Here is a 12455-nt window from a genome sequence, read left to right on the forward strand (position 1 = left end):
TTCGTCCTCTTTGAGAATCATACCCAATGCCGCTCAATTATGAGCCCGGCATCCTTCATCCAACCGCGGAAAACGCGGGAGCTGGGCTGATTACAGCGTTTACGCGGCCTCACCGCTGCTGCTCCCAGATTAGGATGGCAAGCGCATATAAAAAACTTCAGACGATCCAAAGCCTGTTTAGAGACAGCAATATTTATCAAGTATAAACGAGACCTTAATATCCTTGATCCAGGCAAAATTTACGCCGCCGCGAATCTTCAGCAACGTTCATTCAGCCAAGAGCCTCCGGCGCCAGCGCCCATCGCAAACAGCCTCCTGCTGGGCTGCGCTAGGTTCTGTTGTTGGTATGCCGTCTCTCGCCTGAGACGCACAGCGACCAGAAACTTTACGACTACTGAATGCAAATACACAATCCGCCTATCCTTAGTTTTTCCTGAGTAACTGACAGTCGAGATCACCCTCACAAGGAATTTCTCTCGCAGCACCGTGGGTGAAAAGTCATGTCGTAACAAAATTATCTAGAATAGAAAACCAATCTTTTTTGTCTAAAGACAGCATTGTGTCGTTGCTTTGGTTGTCCGTAGGTGCCAAAAACTTGGCCTCAAAACTGCTATATTCTTTTGAGTTTTGCTTCTCAACATTTCAATAATTAATTTTAGTTTGCATTTCTTCAGAAAGTAGCACATGCGCCACCTTCCTCGGCTCTGGCATCGAATACCTTACGATGTTTTTAAACGGATCACACCAGATGTGGTTATTTTCAACAGCTTACACGTTTAGGCATATAAAATCTAGGACGTCGGGAAAACCTCGTTAGATGGCGGATAACATTTTTAGTGGCTGGGGAAATTGTGAGCAAAAGTGCTGAACGGTTCTGAATGATAAGACAACATATAAAACGCTAACTCCATAACAACAAAGGAAAATGAAGTTACTACCAAACTTTAACTACAGAAGCTTTTTTCTGTGTTTCTATAGAGGTTTTAAAAATGGTGTTACCATTACACATTTTACATGGTCGTAGAACGCAGCCAATGCTATCTGCTGGCTACATCACTGTTCCAAAAAAATCTCTTGATTAAATCAGGGAACCAAGGTGCCATGAAAACACTAAGACCCATATTTTTGTTGATCGCTAGCTCTAAAGTTTCCTCATCGGCTTTGAGCCCAAGCTTCACTAAACGTGATCATCCTGGGGAAAACCTGGACGCTTCCGGCGTGTTTTCCGGTTTTAAATGACGTTTTCACGCGGTTCGCGTGACGCCCCGTATTGTGTGATCACCGAATGATCCGATGGTCTTGGTTTGTGGATGTGTTCGCGTTCTAAACTCATCTGTTGCCTTGTGTCGCGTTCTGTTGTTGACACGACCGTTTCCGTACGTGAACGACGGCTCCGATAGCCCGCGCAGCTGGGTTCATGAATCGACGACGCCGGTGGCTCCGATAGCCTGCACAGCTGGGTTCATGAATCGACGACGCCAGTCGCTGGCGCTGTGGCTGCGGCGTCGGCGAGCGCGAAAACGACGTGGCGTCAGGGCACGCTGGATGTGACAGAGCTGCGACGCCGGGATGATTGCGATGAATGTCATACCCCCTTGCAGGCAATGCCATGGGGAAAGTTATGTGGTGCTCGCAAGAAAACTGCGGTGCAAATTTGACCTTTAAACTAAGACAAGTTTCTCCCTCACGTCTCGCCCATTTTACCTTCGCCCTGCCTTTGTTACACACCAGAGGCCAGCCCCACCACATGTCGTCGTAGCTCACTTAGCCAAGCACTTGTTCATAAGCTTAGCGAACCTCATCGTAAATATTTTGCCTGCAATAGTGCCCGTAAAATTGTGAAAAAATCCACTATTGTTCTTTTACCATATCAGATGCAACATAATCCCAAAAAAAGAAAATGCCTTATTACTGGGCTTTGAAACTGCTATTGAAATCTCCCCTCTTCGCTGGCCATTTCGAGTCATTTTTTCTCCAAGGTGTATGCTTTGCAGCTGGTGTTGATTAAAAGGCATCACACGCTCCCGACAACTCCGCTTCACAACGCTGAGCCCGCTTGTTCGTTAAACCGGTGCCCCACACAAATTCCAATAGATTGGAGTGCATTGGATTTTGGGAAAACTCTGTTCACATACCATCGAGAATCCCTTGAAGTCCGTTTGACTTGTCACGGTCAGTGCACCAATGATAGTCTGGTGAATTGCTTTCACTTCGATATGTACCTACGTCGTGCGCGTCTGCTCTGGAATATACCAGTCACAAAGCTCGCCGAATACTTAGCGACAAGTAAAGCAGATAACTCAGTCAAAGATCCAGTGGCTCACGAGCACCACGGCAACCGTGTCACTCTGCAATCTGCTTTGTAAGGGGGCGCTGAAACTGCAGCAGTACGTGGACAGCTGGGACCAGCAGGCTGCGCACGAGCTGCCGCGCGCCCTGATGGAACGGGTAAGGCTGAAGGAGCTGCGGCCACACCAGAAACACATCATATGGCCGTTGATGGAACAGGTGAGGCTGGAGGGACTGCGGCCACACCAGAAGCACATCATGTGGCCGTTGATGGAACGGGTGAGGCTTGAGGGACTGCGGCCACACCAGAAGCACATCATGTGGCCGTTGATGGAACGGGTGAGGCTGGAGGGACTGCGGCCACACCAGAAGCACATCATGTGGCCGTTGATGGAACGGGTGAGGCTGGAGGGACTGCGGTCACACCAGAAGCACATCATGTGGCCGTTGATGAAACGGGTGAGGCTGGAGGGACTGCGGCCACACCAGAAGCACATCATGTGGCTGTTGATGGAACGGGTGAGGCTGGAGGGACTGCGGCCACACCAGAAGCACATCATGCAGCCGTTGGGTCTGCCGGCTAAGACAGGCCCGAAGACGGCGGAGGCGAGCATGCGAGCGCGTCTGAAGGCGGTCGGCCACCAGGCCCTGCACACTACTGTCGACTCAATCCTCAGTGGACAGATGATCAGCCTGGTGAAGTGCCAGGCCGTCATAACCCGGAACCACCAGTTCGAGCAGTTCTCCGACCTCTCGCTGCCCGTTGATGAGGACGATGGGCAAGCGACGCCACCGAGCGCCGGTGTTGGATGTAAATGCTGCGATTTTGTGGGACTGAGTTACGAACGCGGTCGGAAGGGTGTGGCGGGTCATGAGACGGGTATGTGGTTCTTAGATAATGGAGTGGCATATGAGCTCCGAGTATTTGTGAACCCAGTGTATGATCAGAGTTGAGACTCGCGAAAGTGGTGGACATGGTCATTCAAGCTTACATAAGATGTTTGAAAAGCTTGATATTTCCCTTGGTAAGTTTTCCGGTTTATCATACCAGGTTTGGGAACACTGATTCGATGAACACAAGCTGTTCGCCGAGCTGAAGAAACGGTTAATTGAAAAGGTGAGCTTCATTCGTTTCTTTGTGGATAAAAACATAAAGGTAGCTCTCTGGCAGCCGGGCCTCCAATCTTTGGAAGACATCGATGCAGCTGCTAACAAGCTTCTTGGTGGAGTCTCGGACCAGCTGTCGGCTGCCAGAGGCGTCGATGCTGATATAGTATAGTGGATATGTTCAAGATTATCTCCTGCGCCTACGTGCGGGTGTATGCACGAGCATCCCCATCTCAGTGAAGAGGCGCGTTCCAGTGTCGTGTTGCTCCACCTCCAACAAGCTATCCCAGCAGAATACGGCAGAGAAATAACGAAGTTGGGCTGCTCGACGCTAGATGCCGCTATCCGCGTGGTTGAAGCATCAGAACGCGCGGACCACCTGTACGGATCCACAGCGGCCTACGTCTGTCACGTCACGAGAGCGGTAGACGAATGCCGCCGAACCGCGATACCAGCATAAGATGGTTCGACGCGTTTCGCCTGTGGGGAGACGGACACTGGAGATGCGACTGCCTGCTTCGTAGCGACGTCTGCGGGCTCTGCGACCGGCGTGGGCACCTGGGTGACGTGTGCGGAAGGTTTCGAAACGACATCCGGTCCTGGAACTCCGGAGACGCTCGACGGACCGGCACCGCCACGCCACCCTGCGTCCAACTCCGGGCGCAAGGCTGCGTGCGGTGCGGACGAACCCGCGGCTGCCAAGCCCATGGTCACCAGCGCCCGGCTCGCCCTCACCGCCGCCTGTGCCGCCACGGTCGCCACCACCCAGCTCGCCGCCGGTGCCGCCCAGCTCGCTGCCGCCGCCGCCCAGCTCGCTGCCTGTGTCGCCCAGCTCGCTACCGCCGCCGCCCAGCTTGCCGCCGCCGCCGCTTAAGTCGCTGCCGCCGCCGCCCAGCTCGCCGCCGCCGCCGTCCAGCTCGCTGCCGCCGCCGCCCAGCTTGCCGCCACCGCCGTCCAACTCGCTGCCGGTGCCGCCCAGCTCGCTGCCGGTGCCGCCCAGCTCGCTGCCGCCTCCGCCCAGCTCGATGTCGCCGGCCTTGTCGCCGCGGTCGCCGCTGCTGGCTGGAGAGGAGGCGTTGCTGGCGCGCGGCGCAGCAGGTGGGCATCCGACGTCTAGTGGAGTTCCTCAGCCGGGGGGGGGGGGGGGGGGGGGGGGGGGGGGGGGGGGGGGGGGGGGGGGGGGGGGGGTGGGTGGGGGGCACGCCGACTCGCTTCACCAATGGTTGACACGTCTCAGCCATGGTCGACAGTGGTGCTGTTGAGGTCGTCGTCCAACAGGACTGTTTGCCCCTAGATGTGCACCTGCGACCCCTGGACAAGACAATCGGCCTTGCGGATGGGTGGGGGTGAGACTTGTCTCCATATCATCGGTAAGACCACTGTGACATTGACATTGGAGCCGTGTGTTTGCCCGGCTGACTGTTACGCTCCAAGCAAGTTGTTTGGTCAGTGGTTGCTGGGTGTCAAATATCTTACCGAAATAGGAGTGTGTTTGGATATGAGAAGCGGTCCGCTCATTCTACCAGATGAGACGCTTCCCCTGACATGCCTCCCGTCTCGGTCAAGGTCGCCCTTGGTTAAAGTAGTTTTGAAAGATCTTGTTGTGGTCTGGGCTTGGAGTGAACTATTTGTCCTGGGGAAATGTGTTCTCTGCCCAATACCACTCTTGATGCTTCGTCAGCTGTCTAAGACAAAGCGGATCGATTTTTAGAGTGCAGCCCCCTCCTTGTCGCGCGCCTTGCTGTAAACATTCCGCCGGATTGCGGATGCCTCTGCGATTGTCAAGTACCGGTGACAAGGATGTGCATCTTTACAAAGGAACTCACATCGCAAATGTGCACGCCGTTTGCAGGCATTTGTCACACTCTGGAACATCACACTTCTGAGACAACCTTAGATGTGGACAAAGGTGGTGGTCACTTGCCGGAGCCAGAGCGCGGCAAATTCGAAGCCTTGCTCACTGAGTTCAAAGTGTCTTCACGGGCTTGGGTAAAACTAGTCTTGCTGAGCACAGCATTCCAACTGACCCAGCCAGACCGGTATCATACCCTACAGACGGACCACAGTTTATCTCAGACAGTGCAAAGGCCCAGATTGACGGATTGGTGAACCAGGGGATCTTCCAGTCGTCTTTCTTTTAGAGCCAGTCAGTCAGTGAGTCACAGCGGACCAGTGCTTTGGTGTTGGTGAAAGGTCAAATGGTGACATTCGGATCTGTGGTGACTTCCGAAGATAAAAATCGTCCTCAGGCGAAAAATATGAAAACAGACGGTGCTCGCCGGTTGTTGCGTGACTAAAGACCTTTGGTCCTCGAGGAAGATGAACACGCAGTCCTCTACAAGCGAGTGCAGCCACATCGGGCTGCCCCGATTTGTTTGAAAATGGTTTTGCCTCAGCATCTCAGGAAGGAGGTTCTTGACTCGTGACATGTTTGTTTTGAAGGTGGCCGTCAGGGGTGGCCAGATTTGAGCGTATGGTGCGGTAGAGGTTAAATTGGCCGGGCCTCCAGCAGGATGTGGAGGCGTATTGCAGCGAGTGTGTGGCCTATGAGAGACGGTGGGATCCCCAGCCGGCTCCATGCGCTCCGCTAGGTTCGCTGCAGGTCGGAGGTCTTCTCAATCGGCTGGACACGGACCTCGTGCGTGGTCTGCCGGCAACCGAACCCTAGGACTTCAGGCATATTCTGACCTGCACGGATGCGTCCACCAGGTCCACATGGGCAGTACCAGTCGGCGATCAAGAGGCGATCAAAAGGGGGAGACGATCGTCAAAGCACTGATGAGCCACGTCATTAAATTCTGGAACTCCGACGTGCATGCACAGCGACCTCGGGTGAGTCTGACAAGAAATGTCATGAAACTGTTCTACCATTTGCTTGGCATTCTCCAGTCGGCCACAACCGCGAACCACCCACAAGGAGTGGATATTCTGGGCGAGGTCATCGCTTCCTTATCGACGTGGTGGCCAAACTCAGTGCCGACCGCCCACGACACTGGCCATATTACTTGCTCGCCGTAGTGTTGGCTTGCAACAGCAACATCAACAGGTCGGCTGGTGTGTCTCCATATGAATGTGTGCTCGGGAGACCTTCCACCTCGCCGGTGGACGTTGTGTACGATGAGACAAAATCTCGGGAAAGTTCCACAGCCGCAGTGTCACCGGACATCCTCGCCTACGTGTGAGGTCTACAGCAGACTCTGGAGGCCACCGATGCGATGGCCTTTGACGCTAGCGTCGCAGCACACAGACACAGTACAGAAGTGCACGATCTCCACGTTCTGGGGCACGTTTACAGCAACGAAGACCGTGTCTGGATGCGTAGGGAGGCTTCAAGAAGGGTGAGAGCCGGGAGCTGGCGTCAACATGGGAGGGGCCGCATAAAATTCAAGAAAAACCCCGAAGCTGGACATACAGAGTACAGAAGGAGGGGGGGGGGGGGGGATAAAGGAGTGTGTGGTTCAACGCAGCCGCCTTAAGCCCTGCGAATCGCTGCCAGACCCACCCACTGACTGTGGCCGACGTCAACACTCGTCGAGGCAGTCTGTTTCGACCACACCTTGTGCTCCTGAGCGAGCTGACGTTCCGCCCGGTGTCCCTTTCCAGGATAAACACGGTCCGCTCCCAGCAGCACCTTCCCCGTGCCCCGTAAACATACGCCTCCGGGATGCTGCACCGCCAACGCCGAGTGGGCCCTCGGGTAGATCGGAGTGTTCACTTGTGACGCAGCCTACAGCGTCGGCTGGTGTGACGAGTCCAGTTTGACCCGCCCACGTACTGCCGCTCACGCTGGGCGACACAAGCCACTCGCCAAACCATCTCCGCTATCTGAGTCGGCGCGTCGATCTGAGTGTGAAAGTAGTCACGCCGGTTCGGATTTGATGATCTGTGATCTGATCTGATCTGTGATTTTATGATCTTCTGTATCTGTGTTGACGGTGGGTAGCACAGTGTGAAGGCTTGCACTCGATGGACACACGCATGTTGCTGGCTGCTGCGCTTGAGGAAATTCGTTGGTGCTACCGTGATGCCTGATTTGTGCAACAGACCTGAGCGACATATTGTTCACCAGATTATTCTCGTTGCTGTCACTTGGCGCGCTTTGTCACTGTTTGGAGGTGTTATCGTCGGGGCGTCAACTTTAACTAAGGGTGATAGTGCCGCATGCTAATATTGTGGTTTTGTAGGGATGGGTTAACCAACGCCCGCCTCTGCCTTGTCTTGCCAGTCAGCCCCGGCTTGACCGGAGCAGCCTCTGATTGGTTGGGACCCAATGTCACGCGAATACATGCAGCGTGATGATTGGTGGAGCCGGGTGAACTCAGCGCGGCGTGACCTGTGGGGATGTCGGCCCGTGCGAGGAACGCGGTCGGGAGAGTGGCAGATCATGAGACGGGTGTGTGGTTCTCAGATGACAGAGTGGCATGTGGGATTAAGTATTTGTGAACCCAGCGTGTGATATGGGTTGAGCTACGCGAATCCGCGTGGATACCGGCCGCAGGGCAGCCGCCAGGGGTCGCCAGACACGGTGTCGCCGGCCCGCCGACGCGCTCCGAGCGACCAAGCCGAGCGCTGGCGACGCTGTTGACGCGCTACCAGGCGTCGCCCGGCGAGCGCAGACTGCTCGCCAGCCTCAACCAGAACACGGCGCTGGAGCTACCCACTGCTGGCAGCGACTGGTTCGGCTGCGACCGCTCTGTGTACTTGCTATGAAAAGTAGCTGCTCGGCATTGACAAAGGCGGACAACCATGATCTATCATCTTCCTTTGTGCGCTTTTACTCCGCCTTACGGCGCCGAAACATTGTGATCTAAACAACCTAAAAGCAACTGTAAGGCTTGCTGGCATTAATACAGCGTATTGGCCTTCTGTGGGACCAGTTAAAAAGCCTAAACTCTTCAGAAACACCGCAGCATAAAGAGTAAAGTCTGTAAGAAGCCACATAGGGGCCAGAAGGCGATGTTGCAGTCGTCTACGTGGGTATCTAAAGCACATCTGTTCAGCGGTCCTGATTACTTAAAGACCAGTGAGGACCACAGGAGACCAACCGACTCTAGAGCAAGCGGAGCTGCATGCATCATCCACTCGGACGCACCCATTTCATCAGTGCACGCGAGATCGGTTGCTCGAAGCTGGATGAGCATGCCGGAATTCAGCAGCCATACGCCTGGGCTCGGTATTTGTCGAGAGGCCACGCCCTCCGGTCGTCGAGCCGCCGTGTAATGAGCCGTTGAGAGCGACCTTCGCGATGCTGATTGCCTGGAGCCAGCCGGCCGTCACGTTCTGGAGCCCGTGCCGCCGGGCAGAGAGCCGGTGGTCACGTCTCGCGCCGAACTTGGCTGGCGGCTTCGGCGGAAGGCTGCTCCGATGCACGCAGGAGCGCGCGTGGCGGTTATGTAAGTGCCATGTCGCCGCGGTGGCGCATTTCGTGCGTGCGGCTCAGCTGGGAGTGAGGTTTTCCGGGATTTTTAAAGATTCCTGTGAGGTTTCCTGATTGAGTTTCTACCACTCTGCCGCATCATTATCTCCAGCATGCATAAAGCAGAGTCGGATAAGGAGCGTTACATGCGAACTCTGTGAGGCAGAGTGAGATATTGATGGTCGGATTTCTAGTTTTTTTTGTGTATGGTATTAGCCTTTTCGTTCTGCCAAAGTATCTTCTTCACTCCTTCATATCATGTCCTGGTCCATTGACATTCACATGCGACCGGGAGCTCCTCAGAACCAGACGAGGTGCAGTAGCCTGCTTCTCATGAACCTTGCAAGAGAGTGGACCACAATATGCATTAAAATGACCTCTAGAGCGAGGAGATACATGTGAGTAGTTAAAATATTTTCTTCGAGCCGAACCAATGCAGAACAAAGTTGCCAGAGCAATGCTAGCTGCTGTGCATGAAGGTCTTCAGCTCACTGAGCCGCAACGTAATGACAGGCTATTCCACCGCTGCACCGGCATCGCAGCCGGAACCGACCACTCACTCAGCCAACGTTGAGATAAACAAGTAACAGGATGACGACGTAAAGAGCAAACAGTCTTTAAAAAGAATGCCACCATTGAAATCGGAAGGAGAGACGGCAGATTCTGCCAGTGACACGCCCAGACTTCCACCCCTGCTCGGAGGAGATGTCTTTCGGCATGAGTCTCAGGTCTGTACGAATTACCTCAGGTCCGGCTTGGAAGGAAAACGAGAATCCAAAAGGCGCGGAAGGAGAAATTGGTGTGGAATGGCCAGGTCAGGTCCTTTCCATTCTATGCGCAAAAAGCCTTCCGTCGACCGCTAAATGCACGTCTAATGACTTGGTTTCGGAGAACGCCCAGTTGGCCTCCCAAAAACAAAAAAACAAAAACAAAAACGCTTCCAGGTCCGACGTGGGCCTGTAACGACGGCTCGCCTGTGTAGGACGCCCCTGCTGTCCCGTAACAGCCTCCTGTTAACCAGCAGATGGGAGGTTCGGCGAACAGGCTGCGGTGTTCCTGAAGAGTTTAGAGTTTTGAACTGGTCCCACGGAAGGCCAATACGCTGTATTAGTGTCAGCACGCCTTACAGTATGCTTTTAGGTTCTCAACCTCACAATGTTTCGGCGCCGTAAGGCGGAGTAAAAGTGCACAAAGGAAGATAATAGATCTCGGCTGGTCCGCCTTTGTCAATGCTGAGCAGTTACTTTTCATAGCAAGTTTGTCCGCTTCAAAACTTTCCGCTTATTCTTAAGCCCTTTGCGACTTGCCTCTAGGGGGATGGTGTTGGCAGGAGCAAAGGCTTGGACGTGACACGCCGGTCGTTGTGCTTCTCTGAGCCGTGATGTGCTTATATCTAGATTTGACCAATGTTATAGAGAGAACGGAGATCTTGGGTGTACTTTTAGCTCTGTCTTATTCTCAGACCAAGCCTAACACGATTTCATTTAAATTCTCAATTTCAGAGCTCAATGTCACTTTGTGCGGGCTCACTTCGTGTTTAGCGTCTTTTCATCATTATCACATTTTCGTCCTGGATGAATAGTACGTTGCGTATTGACTCGGATCACACATTAAGCCATCTGTATATTGAGCGATTCGTTAGAAAATGTGATGATGGTGAAGGAAATGACGATAGTGTTGCTGTTGCTGCTCCAGCTGCTTCTAATGATGATGACGATGATGATATGGTGGCGGTGGAAATCGTGATGGGGATATTGATAGTGATGGCGATGGCGATGGTGGTGGCGATGATAATCGTAATGATGATGGCGATGACGTTGATGACACTGATGACGCTGATAATGCTGATGATGTTGATGATTTTGATGGTTTTGATTATTATGATGATGGTACTGATTTTGATACCGCCGATAATTATGGTGATGATGATGAGCATACAAAGCATGTTTGAAACGTGGCTCTCCCTCTCTCCCTCTCTCTCTCTCTCTCTGTTGTTTTTCTCTCTCTTTCTATCTTTCTCTCTCTCTCTCGTTGCTACGTTGTGCATGAGGTAACAAAAGTAAGATATTCGAGCAATAATCCGCTAGACGACAACTAAATCTTCCATATATAAATGATGATCCGCATCGTTTACTTGATTATTGGCTACTCAGACAAAGGTTCCCACATCTGTGTAGGCACTGCAAAGCATGATTATTTGCTACTCAGACAAAAGTTCACACATCTGTGTAGGCACTGCAAAGCATGATTATTGGCTATTCAGACCAAAGTTCACACATCTGTGTAGGCACTGCAAAGCATGAATCATGATGAGGCTGAGACAGCCCGAGCCATTAGATGAACCGTAGAACGCTTAATACTGTTTACAAGCGTATCTCGTGGGAAATAAACTTGATGAAGTAGTTCCGGTAGTCCCACGGATGTTGTCAACCTACTGAACATCAGCCGTCTCCTAGAAAAATGCAAGGCTCTTGACACTGTGTTATTGAATGACTTCGGAAGATATGAAAAACTTTGTCATTTGCATGCTAGTGGAGTATGACCCGTCTGAGTTCATTGCTCTTCCCACAATCTTTTGGAGCAAAACGGTGTCTGCTTAAGACGACTGAATTAGGAGCACGCACCAACAGCAATGAATTGGAGGATTGATTGCATCATGCTACATCCGAGACAAAATAAGCACGATCTCACGTTGCCGATGGCATTTTACACACCAACCGGACAACACCCCAGCAAGATCAGACAGCTGCAAAAGAGGGGGCTGATCGTTGATTGGCCATCGCCCAAAGGCGGAGTGGTTAAAGGGAATTCCTGGCATTTGAAGATACTAAAGCAAGCGTCAGATATGATGAAACAAGCTCAGTTATAACTATTGGCATAATTTTAAGTGGAAAAGACTGTTCTAAACTGCACAATTATCCGTTCAACAAATATGTTCCTCAATACGTCATGGTTTGATTATGTTATCCTGCCTTGCACAACATTGACAGCCAATTGACGGCTGTTATATCTGAAAATTGCGCTCACGAGCGCTAGTTATGAACACTTCGACTATTAGAGTTGTTTTGGCCTTGATCGCCACATGGGTTATGGAATGACAGGATTTGAATGACATTGTGAACTCATAAATGTCAAGGTGACTTTGATATTCTCTCCCCGATATACATTTCTCCATTTCCGCGGGCGTGTAGCCAAGAAACTAGAGTAGCTTAGGTCTTAAGAAGGGAAGGATTGTGAACAGCACCAAAAGGTCTTCAAGACAGCTATTCTAGTTAGAAATCCCATATAGATGTGGAACACTCCCTATAGACTTTGACGCGTTTTGCGCCCTTTCGGAACCTTGATTGGCTATGTGAGGATGGGGAGGAGAACAATTCTTTCGCATATTTGTCGGAGAAAGTGTTGTGTTATAGGGATTGGCTGGGGCGTAGTGGTAGAGGTGATGTTGAGGAAAAGGCTATGGGAGTATATGTGGGGTATATCCCATATATATATATATTATATAGATAATATATATATAATATATAGATATATCCCCTCTCTCTCTCATCTCCACTCCTCATCGTCTCTCTCTCTCTCCTCCTCTCCTCTCCTCCTCTCATCTCTCTCTCTCTCGTTCTCTCTCTCTCCTCTCTCTCTCTCT

The sequence above is a fragment of the Pollicipes pollicipes genome, unplaced genomic scaffold (assembly GCF_011947565.3).
Source record: "Pollicipes pollicipes isolate AB1234 unplaced genomic scaffold, Ppol_2.1 Scaffold_6686;HRSCAF=7923_pilon_pilon_pilon, whole genome shotgun sequence".
Classification (NCBI taxonomy): Eukaryota; Metazoa; Arthropoda; class Thecostraca; order Pollicipedomorpha; family Pollicipedidae; genus Pollicipes; species Pollicipes pollicipes.